General features: G+C 34.3%; 2 pseudogenes; one reads left to right on the forward strand and one right to left on the reverse strand.

The window, feature by feature from the left end:
* Positions 1–10,071: 10,071 nt before the first annotated feature.
* Positions 10,072–27,056, reverse strand: part of LOC120595040 (60S ribosomal protein L32-like) — a 46,629-nt pseudogene continuing 29,644 nt past the window's right edge.
* Positions 21,118–21,236, forward strand: LOC120595160 (uncharacterized; annotated as a pseudogene).

The following is a 27,056-nucleotide window of genomic DNA, read 5'->3' on the forward strand; positions in this document are numbered from 1 at the left end:
GCAATCCCTTTCATTTATTAAAGCAGCATGGCTTTCCAGTGCTTTAAAAATTTGAAATGTGTTTCTAAAAGGTGTTTTAATTTTATTACTGAGATGACTTACAATAGATTGCTTCCTCATGGTGACTCTCACTGTTGAAATGGTACATCTACCACATAACGTCGATCTAAATGGTATTATAATCATTCATCAAAAGTTTTCAGACATATTTGTTGATGGAATTTCCCACATTAACACTTTCTGATTTAAGTCACTGGGACAATTGAATCCAGTGAAGAAAATTAATCATATGAGTTATGTAACATTACTACAACATTGATGGCTCTCAGTATCTATGTAACTTGCATGTGTGAAACCTTTCCTTACTCTGAAAATCTAAACACACCTAGCAGAGTCTATCAAGCCTCAGAAAAGAATGGTGCTTGGCATCAGGGCAGAGCATGGATTCTCCCTGTCTGCTTTGGCTACAATGATCCTAAACTGAGATGTAATTGTTTAGGCTTTCCAGACTCTATCCCTTCTCTCTTTCCCAGTTTGAAGCCTAGTCTACATCTCCTCTTACACATCTCACTGTCATATTTTCTTGATGCTGCTGATTTTATATATATATATATTAAATATTAGATATTAGATATTAGATATTAGATATTATTATATATTATATGTATGTATGTATGTATGTATATGTACATAGAAGGATTTAATGGCTCTTCACTTTGAAAGTAGATGCCTGCATGTGGGTACAGGTTCTACCCACATTCCACCACCCCTCATTTTAATAGCTATGGACATTTTTGAGTTGTCCTGTTATAACATGAAGGAATCCAAACTCTTACTGGCTGTAAGAATCTTAAGAGATTTTACTGAACAGATGAGCATCTAAACTATCTACTCAGATTTATAAGCGAAAATGTTAGAATTTCCCCACTTCTCTAAAATTTCTTCCTTTGTCTTTCATCATGGCAATGAAAGTAATTAAAGGGGCAACAGGCTAGTTTTCTAATGTTACCTTGTTTAGGGCCTTGGCTCACTCAGTGATTTGCCAAGGTTCTTACCACCAAGATAAGTCATGCTTTATGCCTTGAGGAAGCAAATTTCCTTAAATATATTTATTATTAGCATTTTTTTCCCTTAAGAGAGTTCAGAAAAGAATTCTGGAAATAATAGTGTTATTCTGAAGCATTAAACTAATTGAATTAAAATAAAATTCACAAGATAAATTTCTATGCAAATTTATATCTATTTAGTATCATTCCAAAGTGAGGAATTTTGGTAGCTAGGGGGAAGATTGTCAGTTTGAAAGTGCTCATGCTATATAGATTATTTATTATAAATATCTGTCCTTCGTATGCTTCTTAGTATTAGTCCTCAATAAATGTGATCCAGTTTCAGATTAGGAAAATAAGGATAAAATTGGGATCTAGGAACCAGCCCCCTAGAACCTGGAACTGAGCAGAAGATTAAGAATAAAATTTAGGGTAGGCCATAAATAAAGATGTAGAAATCCAGACAGGCTGAGTGGAAGAAGAAAGGTTGTGGAAACATGAGAAATATGTAAGTTTAGGCCACAAGTACAAACTGAGTCGAATCAGGAATTAAATGACACAGAAACAAAGGCAGAAATTAGATTAGATTATAGATTGATGGCCTAGATAGAGTAGATAGATGGATAAATGGATGATAGATGGTAGATAGATAGACTAAATTAAGTTAAATTAAGTTGTATTGCATTAATTTAAAAAAAGCGCCCACCAGATCCAGACAGAATTCTCCTGGACCCCTATAGCTGCTATATTATTTCCACTATTTCATGTGAGACACTATTGATATTCTTCCTATCTATATACTCTCACTGCTATGCATGTCCACATATATACATGATATCAACATACATGCAAACCTTACCTAGAAACACCAAGTAATTATTGATCCATTCTGTGCCCTTTATGTCCTTCCTACTAGAATGCAAATTTTTTGAAGATATTTTGTCTGTCTTGCCCACTGTTGAATCCTCAGTACCTAGTGAAGTTTTGCATGAAGCTGAATGAATGAACTTACACAGAAACATTTCTATTTCCTATCCATACAATGCCATGTCTTTGGCAGACTTCCGTCAACTGTAAACATTATTCCATGAGCAACCCTCAAGAAGTCACCTATTCATAAGCTGCCACAGCCTTAGGGTAGCTAATGAACAATAGTACAAAGTCCACTTAACTTTCATCCTCCACCATGGTTGATATCATCGTTAATCTCAATAATTACCAGAAGCTCATATCTCTATGGTCACTCATCATCACCCAGAACTTTTTTTTAAGATACAGATTTCTCTCACTATCTGAAAGTAGAGCATTCCCATGAAACCTTTCATAAGCTGAAATGGTGTAAAGTAAAGAAGCAATAACCTCAGGATTCATCATAATAATGGATGCACAAAATAAATCAAGTTAAAGCACAGATGCTCATGGACACAGTTCGAAACTCCAGCAGCTGAGATGCTGAGTGTGGCTCCCCATGAAGGAGCTCGGCAGGACCACTCTAGTTGCTCAGGGTGTGCTGCCTCTAGAATGGCTACGTGCAAAAATGGTGAATGCCATTTTTGCTTTTTGACTTTTTTCATAAAACCGAAAATCCTCTTCAGATTTCCTTCAGTTAGCAAAAACAGGTACTAATGTAGGTCTTTCTTAAAAAGTGAAGTGGTGTAACATAAACTTTGAAAAGCAGGGAATACCTGTACTGCCACATATGTCTTTTAACTCCCTACTTCTGCCATGCTCTATGAAACTTAAATTACATATTCAGCAAAATAGAAATTTTCCCTTAAGGAAATTACTACCTTACAGCTTTCTTAAACACAAGCTGTTTATTCTATCATGCAAGATGTCTCTCAAGGCCAGAAAGTAGAGTTTGTGATATTCTTGTTAAGGGTTGCCACTTTAGACTGTTACTCCCACCTTTTGCCAAACTTTTCTTGGAGGTATTGTTCTCTCAGGAAGGGCCTGGTGGACACCTTGGCTCTTGAAATTCACTTGAGATTTTCGTGAGTCTTTTCCCATTGAGAATATATCTCCTATTTTAGGATCAATCTTCAGACAAATTCTATTGGGGTATTCTTTAAATTTTTATTCACAAGCTTTGTTCCAACTTGACATTGGTCCTCATCCAATTCTGCTTTTGCTTTCACATTTTGACCTTTCCCCAGCAACAGAGTTTCAGTTCTGACAATTACTGTGGTTGGTAGCCTTGGTTAATTGTTTCAATTGCTTTTTCCATAGTAACAACCCAATCATTGCCATGGTCAGCATGTATGATTGCTTCATTTAGAAGCAATTTTCTAGTTTGGATAAAAGGGCTGACAATTACATTTAGTGAAATACATTTCTTATGTGCTTTCCAAGCTAATTAAACCACCCAAAGTCTCATTGATTTTGTTTATTATAACAGTTAGTGTACACTTATTTGAAATGGTTCAAGTGGACACTATTGACGCAAAGAATGATGATTCGACCTAAAGTTTTTAAAGTAATTTTTACATAAAACAATATATTAATTCATCAAACTTTATCACATCTTTTCATCTCCTATTTGTTGATCAGATTCTAATAAATTTCAATCATTGCAATGAACACCAATCTTTGTTGAAATATATTTCATCCTACAAATTTAGAAAGTTGAGATTTAGAAAGTGCTAAATCAATGTTGATATTTTAAGCTATACAATAATTTCCTTTTACTATTTTGTTTAAATATAACCATGAAACACAGTAATCATAGACTAGAACTCAGTGCCTTGAAAAAATTATTTACCCAATAATTATTGTATTTCAAATGTTATAGAGTATAGACTGTCTTACCAAAAATAGTAAATGACAGAGGTATCCGTTCTTCATTTCTTTCCTGAAACCAAATTCCACTTATTCTGTGCTGCAAAGTGTTTATGTTGTTATTCATTTCTTAATTTTTTAAACTCGAACTTTTTAATTTTTTTAAACTCAAGCTTTTTAATTTTGAGATAATTGTAGATTCTTATATTGTTATAAGAAATAGTACAAAAAGGTCCCATTAACCCAGTTTCTACATGGTAACAAGCTGCAAAACTATAGTGAAGGGGAATTTTCACTCAAAAGGCTAATCAGCTCTTTGTTCTTCTTCTGTAGATCTGCTTGCTGCTTAGTTCTTACTCGAAATTAGCTAAAGACTCATCTTCCCTTTTGGTTGTTCTGTCTAAGCAACAAATGTAACTGCATGCAACCCATAGCAACTCCCCTGCTTTGTAACCATCTGAAGATAAATTAACCAATCAGCCCATGCCAAATAAGTTCTATATAAGCAATGTTGCAACTGAGCTCTGGGCCCAGATCTTCAGAGCGCTAGCTCCTCTGGGACCTCCAACATAATAAACCTGAGTTCTCCAACTCTCCGAGTGCTGCTTGGTTTCTCGCGTTTGATTTTTGCGACTTTTCTGCAACAGTAGTACAATATCACAGCCAAGATATTGCCATCACCATATGAATTATTCTTCATGTCTTTTTTTTTGTAACTACAATTTATTTCTCTCCCACCTTACTTATTTAAACACTAGAAACCAATCATCTGTTCTCCATTCTATAATTTTTCATTTTAAGAATGTTATATAAATGAAATCCTATAATACATAATATTTGGAGATTGGCTTTTTTTTTACTCAGCATAATTACTTGGAAATTTATCCAGATTGTTGTGTGTATACTTTGCTCCTTTCTATTGCTGATTAGTATTTCGAGGTATGGCTGCTTCACAGTTTGTCTAATTATTCACCAAGTTAGGACATTTAGATTGTTTCCAACTTGGGACTATTATGAATAAAGTTGCAGTCTACATTTGTTTATAGGTTTTTGTGTCGATATAAGTTTTTATTTCTTCATTGCGTGTTTACTTTTTTAAGAAACTACCAAATTGTTTTCCAGATTATCTGTCCCATTTTTACAAATCGTGCCAGTTTCATTACATTCTCACAAACATTTAGTGTTGTCAGTACTTTTTACTATAGTCATTCTGATAGATGTGTAGTGATATCCCAGTATGATTTTATTTCCTTAATAGTTAACAATGTCGAATATCTATATATGTGCATATTTACCATATATCCTCTTCAGCGAAATGTCTTTTTATGTTTTTGCCTATTTTCTAATTGAATTTTCTAAATTTTTTAATGTTTTTGCTCTTTACTGTTGAGTTTTAATAGTTCTATATATATTTTAGATAATAGACTTTTGTTGGATATATGATTTAGATATATGATTTATAAATGTATTCTCCCAGTCTGTTACTTCTTTTCTTATTCTCTTAATAAGATCTTTCACTGGGCAAAAATATTTTGATGAAGTCCAATTTATCATATTTTCTTTATATCGGTTATGGTTTTGGTGTCAAGCACTCTTTGCTTAGTCATAGATTCTGAAGATATTCCTTTGTGTTTCTTTTTAAAAGCTTTAGAATTTTATATTTTACGTTTAAGACTGTTACCCATTTCAAGTAAACTTTTCTATAAAGTGTAATGTGTAAGTTGAGGTTCTTTTTTTCTTTTTTGTAGCATAAACCAATTGCTCCAGCACCATTGTTGAAAAGGCTATCCATCCTTCAATGATTGCATTTGTGCCTTTGTCAAAAATCAGTAGGCCATATTTGTATGGAGCTATTTTTGGTATTTTTATTCTGTTGTTTTACGTGTCTATCCAAAATCTTGTTTACTATAAATATCTAATGTCTTGAAATTGATTAGACTATTCCTCCCAGTTTATTCCTCTTTTTTCAGAATTGTTTTGACTATTTGATTTTTTTTTTGTTTTTCTATATAAATTTTAGAATCATCTCATCTATATCTACAAAAAAAATCATGCTGAGATTTTTGTAGAAAATATATTAAACCTGTTAATCAATTTGAGAATTGACATCTTTACTGTGTTGTCTTCCAATCAATGAACATGGTATGTCTTTCCATTTATTTACATCTTCTTTGATTTCTTTTATCAGTGTATTGTAATTTTTAGTATGCAAAAACTGTACATATTTTAAGATTATTTCTAATTATTTCATTTAGTTTTGAGTGACTTTAAACCATATGCTGTCCTTAATTTTACCATCCATGTGTTCATATGTGGTATATAAAAATGCAATTGATTTTTTAAACCTGTCTTGTGTTCTCCATGTCTGTTGTGTCAAGTCGCAGTCTATTGATAGTAATGCTATGGGCTATAAAGGCCAGAAGAAATAGCATAGGCCCATCCAACTCATGATGAGCTCCCATAGACATTTCCTGGACAGAATCTAATATGGTGGCTGGGCCAGCCTTTGTGGTTCTTCTTATGATTGCAATATATACCTCAGCAAAAAACTAGCAGGCAACTTTGAAGAACAAGATTTATCACTCACAGGTTCTGGAGGATACAGAGCACATCTGAGGACCATACAACGAGGTCATGGGTAAAGAAGGAGGAAGTATGACCTGGGGCTCTGCCCTTATTAAGGTTGAGGTTGGGGTGTCTAGGATTTCATGGATTCACTCTTTATTGTCAAATTTAAAGCATAAAAGTGAGAATTAGGGCATGGAAATGGTAAAGCTGAGTCACTCAAGAAGTCAGTTATCTAGGTCGCCCAGGCTGGGTGGGGGCAATCTGGTATCTTATTTAATTTGTTTTGTTTTGTTTTGTTGTGCTAATAGCTGTATTGTAAGACTAGCAATTTGTTTATTCGAGAAGGATGTCTTTGAAATGGGCAATTCTGGTCCTTGTATTTCCATATCAATTTTAAGATATTCTTGTCAATTTCTGGGGGGAAAAACAGCTAAAACTTTGATAGGGTTTGCACTGAAACTATAAATCAATTTGATGAGTGTTTCAATCTCATCAACACTAAGTCTTCTAATTCATGGGCATCAAATGTCTTTCAATTTATTTAAATATTCTTTTATTTCTTTCAGTGATGTTTTGTGGTTTATAATGTGCAAGTCTTGTATTTTGTCAAATTTATTTCTAAGTATATTTTATTTTGATGGTTTGTATTTGGAGTTTTTTTCCTTAGTTTCATTTCTTAATTGTTTATTGCTAGTGTATAGAAATAAAATTAACTTTTTTATATTGATCTTGGACCTTCAACCTTGCTGAATTATTTATTAGTTCTAATGATTCTTGTATAGATCCTTAGGATTTTCTACATGTCAATTGTAGATTGAGAAAAATTTTACCTCTTCCTTTCCAATCTGAATGCCTATTTTTTGCCTTGACTATTTACCCTAGCTAGAACTTCCAGTGCAAGGTCAAATAAAAGTGGTGAGATGATCAACTACACAAACAATCAGCCTATAAACCAATGAAAAATAATAAATATTTGTAAAACATGATTTTTTCAAATAAGTAAATAAATAAACCTGGCACATTTGAAGCCCAGCTGGTAATTCAGAGCAAGCAAGAGATGAAGTCAGAAGCGATGTGGAGTGATGAAGGTGATGATCATTCTTAGAGATTATTGCAAGGGCTTGAATTCATACTCTGAGATGCAAAGCCATTCAATAGAATCAGGCAGAGGAATGACATGATCTGATTTGAATTTTAAAAGGATAATTTTTATGAATAGCTATGATATGACATTGCATATAGATATGATATGACATTGCTCTATTTACCAGTTCACTAAAGACCAGTTGGCACAAGAATACAAAAAGCATGGATTTGGCAGTCGCATTAATTAACTACTGTTGACAGCTCAATTAGATAATTTGAGTCCCAATGTAAAAATTTTGGCTTCAGGTTTTGTGGATTAGACTTATACTTTCATTAACTTAATTTGGTTTCCCAAAGCTTTAAGTTACTGTTCACAGCTACTGTCTGAGTTTGTGGTTTTCCAAATTCTCCAAAATAGAGTCTAGGTCAAGTAAGAAGATAAAAATGCATATTTCTGTGTAAAAGTAAATCTTTTTTTCAATTTTAGAAATGTATTTTATAAACATAACCAAATGAAATTGTTTTTTACAAATCATAAATTTTTCAATGACTATCTCATAAAAACTTTAATACTAAATTCTGTCAAAGTACAACACAAAAAGTCAGTAATACGATGCGTGGGATAATAAAGCTAAATGAAGAAAAATGATGTACTAAGGGACTAGAAAATACTGCATCATTTTAATTTGCATTTACAGGCTTTGACAGCTACCTTTCCTTGAATATGGAGTATATTCGAACAAACAGCTAAGTTCTACTAAAATCAGTACATCGACCTACCTCTAACTTTTGAAGCAGCAAGACAAATGGCATATTTTATTTTTATATTTAATTATCTGTGCCTAAAAATACAATAAAATGTAGAGTTTGAATCTGGCCAATATGACCTCAATAATGCATTTTGCACAACTCTACCTTAAAGCACATTATCTAAAATTTCTTTCTTGAAACCAAAGGTTTGTTAGAAAGAGGCTTAAATAATTACAGGAACAGAAGGAAAAGAGACTTTTAATAAGAAATTATAAACCAAGATAACATTAAAAGTACAAAAATTAGGTCTGAAGGGAAATAGATGCTCAAAAATCACTTGAGCATGATTTTAAATCATTTCCCCAAGATTCAAACATCTGTAGCAAGATAAAATATTGAAATATTAACTTTATGTGTTAGATATTCCCTCTACTTCCATATTCTGAGTCCTTTGATAATTCCTGATCTTAGAGCAGGGGTCTCCATCCCCGAGAATAGTGGACCGGTACTGGTCCGTGGCCTGTTAGGACCCGGGCTGCACAGAAGGAGGTGAGCGGCAGGCAAGCGAGTGAAGTTTCATATTTGCAGTCGCCCCCCCCAGCTCTAGCATCAACACCTCAGCTCCACCTCAGATCATCAGGCATCAGATTCTCATAGGAGCACTGGTTGCTGTTGCCAAAAAGATTGGAGACCTTAGAGAATTTTGCTGTTAACAAAGCAGAAATTGCTTCAAACTTTCATGTAGCCCACACTTCCATTTTGCACAAACTTGTTTCAAGTTGTCACCAACCTTCATTTCTAAGAGTTGGTTTCCTAGAGCTTGAGCTATTGTACTCATTGAAGAAGCAGATAGGCAGAGAGATGAGACTGATCCAGCCTGAGTGGTATAAGTCTGTCAGTCTCCTGAAAGGATCAGCTTCTGAGAAGACGATTTGGCCTCAAGAACAAAGCAGCGAAGTAGACCAGGGATCCTAGACATTGGTTTGGAGTTCCCAAGGTCACCAAAGATTGTGGTGCATCTATTAACGTCCAGAGAAAGCAGATGTACTGCACTGACCGTCCTGGGCAATCAAGCCTCATTAGAGGAGTTTCCTTCATACCTCTATGACTTTTATACAACCCTAGGGTACCTAGCAGGAACCTCAATGCTGACTGAAATTGAATAGTCACAATTTGCATAACTGCAGACTAATAGTCAAGTAAGCTAATTGGCTTGGGCTGTCTTTCTCAAAATCAATTCTGGAAACCTTGGGAAGGAGAGTGCATTGTGCAATTCAGTAACTACTACTGCCAACTAGATAACATAAAAAGAAAACTTGGGAGACTGAGGCTTCTTTGAATTACTTTACATTGGGGTGCTGGGGTGTGTGGGGCATTGCAGCCTGAGGCAGGAGGCCAAAGGTGGCAGCCAAAAGAAAGGGTAGGAAAAGCTTTTAGTATATTTAAGAAGATTAATCTGTAAAGTGAGCTGCAAGTATTTCCCCCCTAGACTGTTATTTGATTTTAAACTATTAGCTTATGTAAAAGTTTTGTGAGTCAGTGTGTGCGTGTATGGTGTGTGTGTGTGTGTGTGTGTGTGTGTGTGTGTTTAAAGCTCTCTATCTTTTTGTTTATGCCATCTTCATTTTGGTCTTATCTAGAAAGACTTTCTTCATGGCAAAATAATAAAGAATTTCCCCATGTTTAATTCTATACTCTTATAGAATTGCTTTTTACATTTAAATTTTGATCCACTTGAATTTTATTTAGGTGCATGATAAAAAAGTATGGATCCAAATTTATCTTTTTCCATATAGTTATCAAGTTGTCCCAGTACTACTTTGAAAAAAAAATTTTAAGACTTTTATGGTTTTATTAACACAAATACAATGTGCACACAAGCTGTCTGTTCACTTTCTTCACTGCACATCCTGGCATTGAGATTGGTGACTCTGATGGCCAGCTGGGCTGCTCTTTCCACAATGGCTTTGTTGTGAGCAATCTTAGCACAGTAAGATTTGTTGTACTTCAGCATCATTTCAAGCTCCTTGACAGTGTGCACCAGAAACTTCCAAAAGCCACCGAGGAGCACATGTTTTGTTTTCTTCTTGCTCCCATAACCAATGTTGGGCATCATGCCCTTGAATCTTCTGCACATCCTATTGTCAATGCTTCTGGGTTTCTACCAGTTACACTTAATCCTGACATATAGGTCTTACTGGTGCTGGATGAACTTCTTGGTCCTCTTTTTGATGATCTTGGGCTTCACGAGAGGCCCGAAGGCAATCACGATGCCGAGTAGGAGATGCCTGCCACCTCTGTAGGCAGTGCCAAGGAAGAGAACAGTACTACTTTTTTCAAGGTATTATATTTAACTATGTTAAAATATACATAATATAAAATTTGGCTTCTTAACTCTATTGAAGTGTACAGCTCAGTGGCATTAAGTACATTTAGATTGTTGTGCAACCATCACCACCATCAATGTCCAGAACTCCTTCCATCTTGCAAAATGGAAACTCTATACCCATTAAACAATAACTCTCCCTTTCTCCGTCCCTCAAGCTCCGGTAACCACCATTCTGCTTTCTGACTCTATGAATTTGACTGCTCTAGATACCTCGTGTAAGTGGAATCATATAGTATTTGTCCTTTTGCAACTGGCTTATTTCCCTTAGTATAATGTCTTTAAGGTTTATCCATGCTTTAGCAGGTATCAGAATTTCCTTCCTTTTTAAGACTAAATAATTTACACTGCATATATATATCACGCTGTCTTTTTCTACTCATATAGCAAATAAGAAAACACAGGAAATTTGCCAGTAGTTGGAAACTATACTTTTGGCATTAGCCAGTGCATTGGAGAAAAAAATAAAGTTCTAAAAATTTGAAAGATGAAGTAAAACTATTACTATTACTATTTGCATGTAACATCAATAATTTTATATAGACATTTATAAGTTTATAAAATGTAATATCAATACATTAAGTATGTATACCTATATAATACAATATATACAATACTATATATATTCACATATCTATATAAAATTATGCTAACATATGCATATACATTTACATATTATTATTTTTTTAATTTCGTTACTTTTTAGGTTTTTTTTTCTTTAGATGGATATTGAAGGCTTGTCAAATGCATTTTTAGACACCATGGAACAAATTACAGAAAATTTCTATTTTGCCATACTAAATATGATAAAGGTTATACTAATAAATATTCCAATAGTGAAGTGTGCTTTTATTCTCAATAAGTCACATTACCAAGTTGTATAATTATTTGATATAATGTTAAATTCTATTTGTTTACATTTATTTCTAATTTTTTATCGATTGGTCTATAGTTTATTTTAGAGATTTTGGTATCAAGGTGGTATCACCTTATTAAAAATAACAAAAGACTTTTTTAGGCTCAGGGAGAGCTTAAATAATATTGGAATCTGCTCTATAATTATCTGGTACAAGTGACCTATGAAAGCATCAGAAGCCAGGACTTTGGAAGGGAGGGATTTAGTTCATTTGCAGTATTCTCTGTCCTCTTACGGATATTATACCTTTTAATCTGTTTTCATAAATTGTAGACTGCTTTAATAAATAAATATTTTCTCAAAAATTATTTCATTCAAGATATTTTTCACAGAATTGTGCAAAGTAGTCTTTTATGAGTTTTAGATTTTTCTCAGTTTCTGTTATCTTTTCTCATTTTCCACTTCTTACATTGTGTATCTGTGATTTCTGTTATTATTTTCCTTGAGCAGGTTACCTGGTATCTTAGGGTTCAACTATCTTACTGACTTTCAAAGAATCAGATTTTTAAAATTGTTTTAATGTTTTTCCAATTGTAATTTATTAATTTTAGGGTTTTTATTAATTTATTCCTGCAGTTTATTGTGTTGTTTTTAACACTACATATTTAATTTATGTATGTATAAATACATTTAATATATAATAATAGTGCAATTTAATATTATGAATGCTCCCATGTGTACTGTTTTATATTTATCCCAGAGATTCTAATATACTATTTTCTTTGTCATTCTTTTATACAAATATTATAATACTTATTTAAACTACCACTGCATCAACAGTTTCTTAAAATAAATTTTTAAGATTTCTAGCCAGGAGGACTTTTTCTCTCTGACTTTTAAAATTGTAATTTCTATTTTTATTGAATTGTGATCCAAGAGTATTATATTTATTATTTATTTTTATTTATTTGTTATTTATCACAGTTTGCTTTATGGACTTTGTATCTGGTAAAAGAAAAAAGTCTCTGCTTTATTTTATTTCATTTGCCTGGTATTCAATTGTCCAAACCTTTATTTTAATGTTTTAAAATATCTTTGTTTAATGTGACACTTGTATACAACAAAGTTATTTTTAGCTTTGTGATAAAATGTAAAACTTTTTCTTTTAATAGGTGAATTGAGCCTAATTACATTTATCAAAACCACATTTCTTTGACACGATCCATGTCATATTATGTAATTTTCAATTTTTTTGCGATTTTAAGACTTTCAATATGTTATCTGTTTACATTGTTTTGTGCATGTGAGTGTACATATAACTTTTTTTAATGGTGGCGATTATATCTTTATAGAATTCCTTTAGTACCCTTTCAATTAAATAATCTTTGTTTATTCTATATGGAAAATGTAAGTAAAATTAACTTTTATCTCCTTCTTTTCATTGCCTAATTTTATTCAATACTGTTATCATTCTTTACCTTTGTATTCTTAAACAATGTTGCTGTATTTATCGACTTTAATTGATGTTGTTGATTCTCAATTATTAAATATTTGGAATTAACTATATCATGGGACTTAACATCTCTCCCTTTGTTTCCCTTTTCTTGTTAGTGGTATCATTTCCTCTTTGTCAGAACAGGTGGTATGTATATTTCATTTTGTCACTGATGCCACCTTTACTTTTCCTTAGATTTCAGCTTAAGTTCATGGCTCTGTAGCTGTCTTTTTACTATAGTTTCCTGAAAATATCTATTTGGCTAAATGCCATTCTCAACTTCCCCCAGAAAGGACTATGTAAACAATATTTCTTTAGTTCTTCCTCTTCACTCCTATTTTGCTTTTTTACTTGTGGGACATTAAATATGATACACTGTAGATAGTCTCAGTGGGGCAAGAGAGAAGAAAGTAATGAGAATAAGAATGTGAATAAGGGCACCTATGTTAATATGACATTAACAATGTCATATTAAAATAATGTTAAATGTTACACCTGGTGAATATCTAAATTTGAGACCTGAAATTTATACCACTCAATATGAAAATTCTAGGCAATAAATTTTTAAGTGTCCAGGGATGAAGTAAAACTGTGTGTATTAATTTATTTTAAATGATGCTAATATATGACTTCCAATTACAGGTTCCCTTTCATTCAGGTATTTACCGTACATCAACATATGCCTAGCACAGTTCTATGTGCTAAAGTTCAACAGGGAACAAGACGGACAACAATCCTTTGCCCTCTTAGAGTTTTACATTTTCATTAGTTAGAAGTATTTGTGCTTTGGAGCCTTTCTTCACATAATCTTTGGAAAGTCAGTTTTTCTGAGTCTAAACAGGCACAGAATTTTAAAATTTGCTTTTATTTATGAAAGAGCTTTTAGTTGTAGAGAACTATACAGAAGTCATTTGTTTTTCCTCTTAAGTGCTGTATTTGGGAAGAAGGATAATCTCATGTGTGTATTTAATAAAATATATCAATCAATAATAAACCATTCTATTTGACAATGAATAAGATCTACTAGAACCCTGTATGTTGATGATAGCTTACCTAAATTAGCCAAGTATTTAAATATCTCTAATTATTTATATTTCTTAGGCATTTTATTTAATATCTGAAAAGAAAAGAGGAAAAAGAATATTGATTTAAATAGAATTGGAGAATGGCGAACCCCACTTTACTGGAGAATGTTCAAATTCTACTTTTATACTCTTTAATAGCACTTTATGTACACTAGTATCTTAGTTCTTGCCATTTGAGACTGAAATTATCTATTTCTGGGCCCAATTCCCCAAATGAAATATAAGCTCATCCATGAAGGCAGATGCAATGTCCCTTCATCTTTGTATCTGCTGTGTTCATACAGGGTCTGGCATATAATAGGTCCTTCACTATATTTTTGCTTCCTTGAACTACACCTTTATCTGCATGATAGCAGCTGCAATGATACTAGATTTGCCATGAAAATACTTATATAAGTAAAAGAATACTTCTCACCTGGGTCTGACTCTTGTTTTCCTCCAGCAAAGCAGAGTGCTTTGCTTATATTTCTAGATGCAGGTAGCCAGACCTTCATGGTGGAGAAGAAACTAGGTCACAGAGATGTCTTAGGTTGTATACATGGATCTGTATCTCAGCTCCGTGAAATGTTGTCCATTGGTGAGATGTCCTCCAGTGCCCTGCACAGCATGTTGTGCACAGGCAGTGGGTTTAATGGTTGTTTGGTCCAGATCAGTTGCCACTCTCTCCTGATTTTCATTCCCCTAGTTTTTCTGTGGTGTCAGCCTCATACAGAATGCTTTCCTTAAATTCTCTCCCCTGAGCTTCATACAATTTAGTGATGTCCTAAATAACTAAGAAGTGGAAAATGGATGCACAGGGATTGGCATTTTCTGCCAGGCAGCTGCAAATAGTATGCCATCAAGATGTGAAACGAAACTGAGAGCATCGATAATGTGATTTAGCAGTGAGCAGGAGGTCAATGAGAGAACGAACTCTTGCTCACTTGCTGCTGAAGGCCGATATCTACAAACCTACAGAATCTTAGGACCAAAGAGATAGAAAGGACTTCATGACAACTAGAAACCTCTAGTTCTTATACAGACTAACCCCTTCTGCATCACTTGAGCCATTCTGGAATATTTTCACCGAAGTAGGTATATGTAGGTATAGTGACTCTGCTCTGTAGAATGTGACTCCCCAGAACATGTGCTAATTGAGACCAAGAGACCAAATGTATACTTATATGCTACATTTTGAGGGATAGGAAAATTTATTTGTAATCTACAGAAGTAAAATTTAATTTTTGAAGCAATTACCTAACCAGTTGAATTAAAAAATACAGATTTGCCTGAAATAAACAGACCATTTTGTACCTTGTATTATGTAAATGAATCACACTTTGTTTGCTTTGTAAAGCAGCATTATAAATAGAAACAATTCCTCCTGACATCTAAAACCTCACCTTGTTTTTCCAAATTTTTTTAATTGATACACAGTAAGAAATACATTTTCCAGCACATCTCGGTACAAACACATACAACTGAAATTAAAACAAAAGTTTCACAGAACAACATTTCCCTTTGTATTAATGCAACTTGATGTTTTCTATTATTTACTTCTCTATTCCATTTCATTTGTTTTACGAAATCATGAAAGCTTTAATTTTTGCTCACACCAATTATGCATTCTAAGCTAGCTGTGGCTCTGCTACACATTGTTTCCACCCAGGAGCTAAGCTTATGGAGAAGTTTCTACCTAGGATGGTGTCTTTTCTTGTGGCACATGGAGAAACCATATGCTGGTTTCTGCCCAGAAATAAAACACATTTCACTCACATACATTGGCAAAAGCATGGCTAAGTCTGATGCTCTCAGGTTGGGGAGATAATCCTCCTTTAGAGATAATTAGCAGATGTTTGTAAAAATAATGTAGCTTACCTTTGAGCATTACATACATACATAGTTTCTCATAAATCTTAAAGCCATGTTTATATTATTGTATATTATTCACTTTATTTAAATGATGACAAAAATGAGGCTCATAGACTTTAGAACTAAATGACTAAACCTGGATTCAGGGCAGATATGTGATACACAAGAGCCTGTACTTTTCCTGAACATGTGCAATGACTTTCTAAACTCTCCTTTACGTATGGTTGCTTTTGAATGTCCCAGTCCTTAATTGTCTGCCTTCCAGAGAAAAAAGGAAAAAATGAAGGGAGAAAAACCCAGGCACCTGATCTTTAAATCCCCTGGAAGCCATTTTAACAGGAAGCGGAGGGTTTTGCAAAAGTGGTGGTAGTGGGGGATAGCAATGATATCGTCTCATTTCTGTGTCTGCATCTCCACAATTAGAAGCAGCAATTAGCAATCAGAAAATAGATCTCAATATTTGGAAGACAGGACCCTTATTGCCTACCCTGACATCCAGAGGGTACATGCAAACTGATCCAGATTCACATGCATGGCTGCCTGCCATGTGGCTGTGGTATGGGGGATAGGTAGCTACGACTGCCCTAGGAGCTAAAATTGACCAAAAGTAAATGCAATTTACCATTCAAAATGTATTCCAATGTTGCAACTTTCAATAGGCTCCAGAGTTCCAAAGCAGTTATATCAGACAGATGCTGCCATTGTAATTGTCTCCGTAGAGAGTCAGATTCCTGGTGCTTCCTACTCTGCTGTTTTAACTCTAGAGAATATGCTCTTAACCATTATACTCCTGTAGTTTTATTTTTTTCTCTTCTGGGCAAAATTTGCTAATTGGCTCCTTTATTCATGGGATACATGAGATAAAGAACTAATTGTCTAGACTTCAAAATGAATCGAACTATGAACTGCACCCAAGACTCAAGCTTCTCTGTTAGTCGGGGAAGCAATGTGACTTCCCAGCCCCTGCTCAGGCTTCATAGTGCCTTACTGTAGTCATTCCTTCCCTCTGGAGTTAAAATAGGTCTCATGAAGTAAATGTCTGAGAAAGTTTACTTTATTTCTTAATTTTCCTAAAAATCTCATTCGTGATACTCATTTCCTTTCAACATCACAAAAGGGTCTGGGAGAAAAGGAAAAGGGAATGTCTTTCCTAAATGCAGAGAACTTTTCAGTATAGTCCTGTTGACTCTGGCTCCTTAATATTGCTCTGTCCCCTTTCTCACCATAACAACTACTAGTGCGATCCTAAATCAGCCCTTTCTCATCTCTCTCCTTAATTGTGTTATTTGTCTCCTAACTGCATTCCTGTCTCTAGTCCCTCCCCTTCTAATTGATGTGTTATAATGCCACAAATGTAATCTTTCAAAAATCAAATATTTGATCATGTGACTACTCTACTTAAGAACTTCGTTCTTGGGATATGGACACAGATATTTACCTGGAGCTGCCTTTGATCACCAAGAATTGGGTAAAGCCTGACTCTCCATCACTAGAGACACAGACAGGCAATATACTGAGAGATACAGTCCACAGATGAGCACTTTCCTGCGGTTAGAGGCAGAGAAACTGAGGTATACGTAGTACCAAGCTTGAGTCTTGGGTGCAGTGCATAGTTTGATTCATTCTGAAAAGTCCAGACAATTAGTTTCTTTATCTCATGTATAAAGAAGCCAATGGTAGATTTTAAAAGCTATGCTGAAGAAAAAGAGTAAGAAACAGAATGATTCTAACAGAAAAATGCCATATATGCATATTTAAAGCACATGCCCAGTGTTATTATCTATGCAGCATTCTTGAAAAATGTTTAACCTTAATCCAACCATAAAGAAAAATTAAGTATGTGGACTTTCTAAAATACAGCTGATCTATTCTCTTCTAAGATTCAATATTATGAAAAACAAAACAAACCCAAAGGCTGGGGATAGTTCTAAATTATAGGCAACTAGAGAAAAGGGTGTAAGCTTTCAACTGCAGTGGATGAGCTTTGAAGAGATTCTGCATCAGAAAACACACACTCACATGTACACACCCACACACAAACACACATCCACACAGCGATAAAAGTCATTAAGGTATAACTGGGGAAGTTAAAATGTGTTTACATACTAGTTAATAATTCTGCATTAGCACTCATATCTTCAGGTGAGATAATGCTATAGGAGGGAGTTAGAATTGGCACCAAAGATGAAGGGGAAAAATAAAAGAGAAAGACTCCTTGAACTGACAAGCATAATTATTCCAACATTTTGCACCTCATATTCAGCTGGAAAACATACAAATAAATAACCAAAACCTCATGGGGCCTTCAGCATGGAATCCAAGTCCCTTAGCATTGTCTATGAATCTTTCAAAATTCAACATCTGTCTACTGCTCCTCCCAAATCTCTCCCACCTATCGCACATGGGGAGCCAGGCCAAAGTACAGTGATTCTTGCAGGCTGTTATGATCACTCATGTTTCTGATGCTTTGTTCATGCTTTCTCTGGCAAAAAGATCCTCCTTTCGTTATATACCATAATCCCACCCACTTTTCCAGATTCAAGGACTTATTGAAACTTTCCTACCCTCCACTTCTATCATTTCCTTAAACTCAAACCTACACACACACACACACACACACACACACACACCTCTCTCCCCTTTAGATTCCATAGAATCTCTACAACTCCATCCTAGACTTTATGACTTTTTATTGCACTGATGAGTTTGTATGTCTTTCACCCCATTCTAGATTGCAATTTTCTTAAGGTAGAGGCCATATTTTATTCATGACTGTTTGCCTAAAATTGAATATATATGACTGGGAGATGGATGTTCAATAAATATTTGTTAAATAAATGAGTCAAAGAAAGAAGGACACCATGGTCTTACACTGTCAGGCTGTTGACCAGAAAAGTGAATTGTGTGGCAAAGTCACCAAGCTAACAAGTGAGACAGCACTAGCTAAATCCTAGAACAGAGCTTTCCAATACTGAGATTATGTAATCATGCTGCCTGCATTCATTTGCAAACACTTATCCACTGCCCACGACATTCTTGAAAGTGTTCAGAGATCTGGGATAATAAGAGATGAGAAAGAGACAATTACTATGCTCAAATGTCTTAAAATCTACTGGAATCAACAAAACATATCACACATTTACAACATTGTTATATCTTCAAGGTAATATCTTCAAGGAAGAAAAAGAGAAAATATTTGAGAAGTTTAGAAAAGAAGTTAGCCTAATTTTAGTCTGAGAGAAAATGTTTGCTTAAATCTTGAAAGATCCATGGAATTTAGACAGATGGGGAGAAAACAGAAGGGAAGAAGGAATAGTGAAAATACCACAGAGGCAAGACAAAGCGTGGCATAAGGTAAGTGAAGAAGAGGGTGGAGTGAATATCTCTGATTTTTTCCCTTCTCCTTCATTCTCACAGCCATCATTGCCTTAGATTAGGATCTTATGTCTTGTCTGGTTTACTGGTTGCCATTCCTCCATATTGTCTCCATTCCTCACCCCTGATACCCTTTAATTCTTTTCAACTCTACCACAGGAATTATCTTTCAGATACAATAACCTTATTAACATTTTTCTTAGGATCCTTAAAAGAGTGAATTTTTCCTTCAGGTAAAAGTTGCACACCTCCGATTACAGAAAATTCCTCATGATGCCCCCACTGCCTGCTGCCTCGCCTCAACTCCTACATATTTCCAACTTAAACCCTGTATGTCAACCATACTGAGCTCTTAAATTTACCTGAACTTCCTAAACTTACCCTTTGATCTCTTAGCACATATTGTTCCCAAAGACTGGCGTGCTCTGCATTCCCTCTCCCTTTCCTTGCCTTCCTAACTCATTCTTTTTTAAAAACAAATATTTACTGAATACTATGTGTCTAATGGAGCACTAGATATAGAGGTACAACTGCAAAGAAGATATCTGCAGTATTTCTCCTCACAGCACTTGGGTACATTGTCCTTCACAAATATGCCCCTTTCCTCCCAGCTGGAGATTAACAAACTCTCCTTTGATCCACCAGTAGTATGTCATGTTTAAAAATATGCTCCTGGTTTCTGCTTTATATAAGCTTCATTATAATTATCTACTATCTACTGTTTACTACCGATAGTACTCTGTGATATCCTTGAGGACAAAGACTGTGTCTTTTTTCCCCCATGAATACCAAATTTATTGGTAAAAATACACTCTAAGAATTGATAACAATACTCTTTAAGATTCTGTACTTTCTAATCTCTTTTTCAAGTATCTCGAACAAATAAAAGTTTTTGAAGTAAATGAACACATGATTTTTAATCATTTATTTATTCAATGATTATTTATGAGCTATGACTACATGCCATTTATTAATGAATGAGGGTATAAAAGAGAGTAAAACAGGAAAGTTTCCATATTTGTGGAACTTACATTTCGCTGGAAACATCTTCGGTTATCTTTGCTAAAATAAATTTAATAAGATCAATCAATCATCTACTCAATATCTATTCCCCTTTTTCCTGAGAGAAACCTATGTTTTTAGAGTGGCAAATTACCCACATAAATGTACTTTATTATTTCCCTTTAAGACTAGGTTAACAATTTTATTATGTAAAAAAAAAAAAAATGTTGAATGAGGTCTTCAGGAAAGCTTTTCAGTGGGGAGTTGACTATGCTAATCCACATTACCATTTCCCTTTCCCTTTCTCCTGTCTGCCTGGCTGCCCAGGAACCAAAGAAGATGACTTCCACAAGGATGGAAGCCAAGCTCTAAGGTTGGCGAGGGGAGTGTAAAGAAGGAAGACGAAGCGAGGCAAAGGCATTGTTAACGTTGCAGAGCCACTGCATTCCTCACGGACTGCCTGCCTCTAGTCTTGAGTGAAAGGGAAATACCTTCCTATCTTGTTTAAGATGCTGTTCTTCAGGTTGTAGTACTAGCAATTAAATTCAATTTCTAACATATGCAATAGGGAGCTATTAAAATCTTCATGAAGGACCGACAGAGGGACCAGAAGGGAGACAAGAATGATACTTTGCACGAAAGACAATGTGATTGTTTTAGAGTGGTATGGTAGAAGGTAGAAAAGAAAGCAGGTATAAAGTATATTCCAGATTTTATCTGAGGAAGCACCCAAGGGAGGAATCAAAGGCAAAATAAAGAATGAAGCTAAGGAGGGTAAGAGGAGGTTAAAAACGTTCTTAGAAATGAGAATATTGACAGACATCTTATTTGGTAAGGCAATCTACCGTCATGCTACCCTGAACGAGCCCAAGCCAATCTGATCTCGGAAGCTAAGCAGGGTGGGGCCTGGTTAGTACTTGGATGGGAGACCACCTAGGAAGACTAGGTGCTGTAGGTATAAAAAATAAAAAATGAAAAATAAGGAATTGTAAGCTGACAAGGTCCTTGCAATCTGTGAGGTCAACCAGTGGTTGCCTCGCCTAAAAAATAAATAATTAATTAATTATTTGGTAAGGCAGAGTCAAAGTCATTTAGAATAAACTGGTATTGGGAAGCAATGAGATATCCATGAAATGATGTCTATGAGGCTCAAAGACACTAAGAAATAAAGTGCACAGAGAAGTCTGTGAAAGGACTGATCACTGGTCCTTGAGCAGCAAAAAACATGAAAGGCAGCAGGAAAAGGAGAAGCCAGGAGTATCCTTTTCAACAGAATAAACAAAATAACTCATTATTATGTAAACAAATAAATTTAAAAAACGGTGTCGTGTGTGCCTTTGTATATGTCTGTGAATTTGATCATATATCATAGTTAGATGGTAAGCTTGTTGAATATATTTTTTAATAAATTTATTTTTTATGGTGACATTGGTTAACAAAATCTGATGTTTCAGCTGTACATTTTAACAGTAAGGCAAATATATATATAGTCACACTGTGTGTTTGCCTCCCATAGTTAGATTTTTTTCTGTCATCACATATTTGACTCCCATTACCTTGTCTACATCCCCCCTCTCCCTACTCTCTGGTAACCACTAGTCTATAGTCCATGTCCATGAGTCTCTGTTTGTTTGTCCTATTCCTTTGTTGCTCTTAGGTTTATATCCCACATATAAGTGATACCATCTGATTTTCAACTTTTTCTGTCTGGCTTACTTCATTTAGCATGATTATCTTGAGGTCAAGCAATGTTGTCGCAAATGGCAATATTTCATCTCTTCTTATGGCTGAGTAATATTCCACTGTATATATGTACCACAGCTTCTTTATCCAATCATGTATCGTAGGACACTTCGGTTGCTTCCATGTCCTGGCCACTGTGAATAATGCTGCTATGAACATTGGTGTACAAATATCTTTTCGGATATGAGTTTTCAAGTCTTTGGGGTAAATACGCAGTAGAGAGATTAATGGATCATATAGTACATCAATTCTTAGTTTAAAAATATTTTTAATTACCAAGTTTTCCAGCAAAATCTAGTATAGAGTTGAATCTTAAACTTTTGCTATTTTAATGTTTGTTGATTCAACCAGGACAAGGGAAGGCTCCATGCTTTGCAAACAGTGAGGTACTTTTGGATATTTTCAGACTTCTGATGCTGAACTTTGCATGTAACTTGCTGTACTCTTTCTTTATGATGCTTTCGAAGTGAACCAAAAATATTTAAAAAGGAAAGTGTTGTTACTGTGTTTTCTTTGATTGATATACATAAGGAAGGAACAACTGCATTTAAAGATATTCTATATATTCTGCTTTTAAATCAAGTGAAATAACTTCAATTCCAATTACCTCTAGGTTGCTCTGCTAATGAGTCTTTCCTAAGGTGATAGCTTAACACAGATTCTACATTATTATTTTAATACATGACAAGATTCTGAGAAAAATGGCTTCTCCCTGCATACCTGTAAGAAATCAGTAAATGTTAAAATAAGCAGACAGCTATGATAATGGATTTGATTTTTAGCCACAGCAAGTTCTCTCAATTTGCAAATAGGAAAAATCTTACTCTAAAATGCTATGAATTAGAAGTGAGAATTTTCCAGCCTTGTCCTATAAAGAATAACAATGGCAGAGCCCATTGTGTGTGTGTGTGTGTGTGTGTGCGTATGTATATATATACATATATATATACGCGTATATGTATATACATATATATACACATACATATGAATATGTATATACATGTACATATTCATGTGTATATACATATACATATATACATGAATATGTATATACATATATACACACATATATGTGTGTATATATATGTATAGACATATATATACACATATACGTGTGTGTGTGTGTATATATATATATATATATATATATATATATATATATATATATATATAAAATTAGTTTTAGGAAGCATGAAAAACTGCAACGGTTGCATTTAACAGAGGTTCACATGATTTCTGCATCATAATCTATTCCCCTTTACAACCCTAATCTATTTTCCCCTTTAGAACGCTCATCTGTTTTTGCACAGGACTGCTATCCCAAGTCCCTTGGTGTTTCCCAGTATTACTATCAATCATCAAGTTATTTCTAACATTTTACTTGTATACCTCCTCCAGTATCCTTGTTAGCCTTCTTATAATCTCTATTATAAATAACACAAGAAAATAACAATATTTCATCTACACAATGAAGAGGCTAGTGTTTTGTTTTGTTCTATATATATATATATATATATATATATATATATATATATATATATATATATATATATGTTTTGTTTTGGTTTAACCTCTTGGGTAGCAGTAACATAATTATGGTGAAGATGTCCTTTAATCTTTAACTTCAAATTTCCAAAAAGTGTTTAATGGAGCTATTTGGAGTCTATTCATTGTTGTAGAGCAGAAATTAAGACCCCAGAGCTGGGTTCAAATCTCTGTTCTTCCAGTTACTGGCTATCCAAACTTAGGCAAAGTACTTTGGCGCCTTGCACCTCAGTATTCTTATCCACACAATGGACACAAAAGCAAAATCCGGACTAGGAGTTTTCCGGGAATCAATATATGTAAGGCCCTTTGCAGAGATAGTTCCTGGATCCCAGTAAGCCCTGACAAAATTTTAGCTATCGTTATCTAAACATTCAGCAAGTAATTTCTACTCCTAAAGCATACGTATATTTTGCCATGGGAAACAGAACAAAAATCAGTTTGTTGTTCAGTCACCTGTCATGATGATTGTGTTATAATGACCCCTATTCTGAAATATGCCATGTTGAAAATCCTTAACCATATACTACAGATAATTTATAGTCTGAAACAAATGCCCACATACAAAACAAGTCTTGAGATTACCATGTTAATTTCTGTGTAGAAGTCTCAAACTTGACTATTTATTTCACTTGCATTTATATTAAAAGTTGGTTTTGCTTTTTTTTCTGTTTTGCCTTTTAATAGTTCCAAAAAAGATAAGATTGCCAGTAAATGAGACCACACATTGATAGTATAGAGAGTATCATTTTATAGCAATTAAGAAAGGCACAACTTTATATCTTTTTTATACAAATATCTAAGAGTGGATCGCCAATTCTCCACAGCTCTTTCTCAGACACTTCAGTGTTGTATTCTTTCAGGGAAACCCTCAGCAGATCTCTTGATGGCTTCAATGCACTGATTTGAGAGAAAATGGTTTCCAGTGGAATTTTAAGTCAAATTGGGACAAGCTGAACATCAGTAGAAAATACTCGAAAAATGACATGGAGAATAGAGTCTCGACATGCTCAGTCAGTTTATTTTTTAAAAATTATCTCTACTTTAAGTTCACAATTTCCTGTACTCTTTAGGGAGATTTCAAAGAAGACGTTTAAATTCACGGTCTTTTCAATCTAAAAATTAGCATGCCATGCAGTAGATGAAAATCATTTTCTTTCTTCACGTGCGGCATATTTATACCACTTTTTTGTAATAAAATGTAGAATGAATAGTTACCTTTCATGTTTCAACTCAAATAATTTTCAATATATGATGATAACTTCTGTATCCATGAGCTGTGGCTGCCAGAGAATGGTGTAAAGATTTGCCTTTATATTTCAAATGTACAGACATAATGTTTCAAAGTCAGTACATCTTTGAACTTTTACGTTTTTTGTCCACAGTAGTTAGATACCACCTTCCCCCTCCCCGCCCCCCACCTCCGCCCCCCTGGAATAAGTATAAGTAATTAGCACTGCAAAAGCAAAAGTAAAATGGCCCTACATGCCATTTGCAATACATAAACTTGTAAATAAACTAAACAAATGAATTTTAGGGGAAATAAAAGATGATTAAAGGCATTAATGGTAAATGATGTAATTATTCATCCTTTTAGCAGAACTTATAGTATATCAGTAGGTTTTAGGCACCAAAAGTAAAATGGCAAATAAGAGAGAGAACTTGTCTTCCTGGAAACTGGCATCGTAATGACAATGACGTCTAAAAATCTTTTAGGTACATACACTTAGATAAGTTAGGAGGCTGGAGTATCTCCATGCTGGAAGATAGAGTTACCTTAGAATCCTTTTCATTTTACTATTTTGGTGTTTTGAATAAGCTGTGGGTCTTTCTATATAAAGATGAATATCAAATAATAAACTAAAATAGTCTTTTCTGCCTTTAGATTTATAACGTCTGCATACAGAAAGTGTAGTCAATAAAATGTTATAGTCATAATATTTTCAAACATTTTTTATGCCTGTGCATGTAGCCATGAGTTTAATTTGATAAAAAGGGTAAGGTCTGGCATACTGACGACAGCTTGAGTTAATGGCTGTTCACAACTAAAAGTAAAGAAGTGAAATGGATATTAGAAACATAGAGAGTGATTATATAAGGGCTAGTGATTTCAATGCAGATGTCATTCTTGGAAATGTAACAATCATTTGTGACCATGAAGCAACAATTCTAATAAAGAAAGGCAAACATGGTGAGAATGGTGGAAATAAATAAACTCGTATTTGTTTAAGCCACTGTAGGGTGTTTTCTGACTTGCAAATAAAGGGTTCTTCAGCGTTGAGCTAGTATAAGTGAAAAGCAAGACTTAGATTAAGAATTTGTCATACCTTGACATAGAGGCCAGTTGACATGACAATAACGTGCCTACACTAGGGCCATGGTTTGACTGAAAGAGAGTAACTGAGCTACTAATCCTATGGGAGAGAACCAGGCTGGGACACAGGGATATTCAGCAGGCACAGAAAATAATAGGTGGGTTTTGCAAACATAATGAAAGTGGCAATTTGCTGAGGTAAAAGAAGTTCAAAGAAGGCTTTGCCTGTGATGAAGGTTTAAACACAGGGGGAAAGGGCAAATCCTACAGCAGTGGTAATTCCCATTTCATCTTTACGCTCTGTATATCCAGCTGTGTAGCTAATCAAGCTTTCTTTTCCCTTGTGTATATTCATTTCTTCCTGATATTAATTTATATGTGACATTGATTGCATCAAGCAATGAACCTTCAAGCAGTAAGCATTATTTTCTCACTTGAAAAGAGTAAAGTTAATTAACACCTTTGGCATTTGAAGGCTATAAAACTTGCCTAAGGTCACCAAAAATGAGCACTCACGGGTCTTTATTAGCAACTTTTGCTTATCCCACTGGGTACCTGTAAGTCTATTTTTGTCAGAATTTTTAAAGAAATAAATTATTTATATACTAATTATGGAAAGTTATTATTTTAGTTGGTTATTAAAAATGGCCACAGGAAATATATTAACCTGTGAAGTAAAACTGTATTTACTGAGCACAGGAAGATAGAAAAAGAAAAAAAAGAGAGTGATGGTGGTGTTTAAAAAGTCAAGTAAAGGTATAAAGAATACAATTGTTTTAGAAAAACCAAACAAGAAAACTAGGAAAGATTCTAAAAATTGTATGCTGCATTCTAAAGAGATTTTAGAGGAACGAAATAGAGGCCCAAGAAAGAAACTATAACAAACATCCCTTCAGTTCATCCTTACAAAGAAAACATTAAAGGCTTAAAGATTTTGTAAATTGCTCCAGTCACTAGAGTACCTGAGTATGTCTTGAGTTCTTCTACAAGATATAAGAATGTTTCAAATACAGTACAAGCCCTAATAGCATATATGTTACAATGTAAAAATCCCTTTTTCAGAAATATTGCAAGTGATTTTCTTTCCCAGGAAATGTAGCAAGGTAAAATCAATTCCAAGTCCCTAGTTTATTACTTATTGTTCTTTGTTCCACATATAAACTTTCCTGTTAAGAA

Source organism: Pteropus medius, unplaced genomic scaffold (genome assembly GCF_902729225.1).
Source record: "Pteropus medius unplaced genomic scaffold, Ma_sr-lr_union100, whole genome shotgun sequence".
Taxonomy (NCBI): Eukaryota; Metazoa; Chordata; class Mammalia; order Chiroptera; family Pteropodidae; genus Pteropus; species Pteropus medius.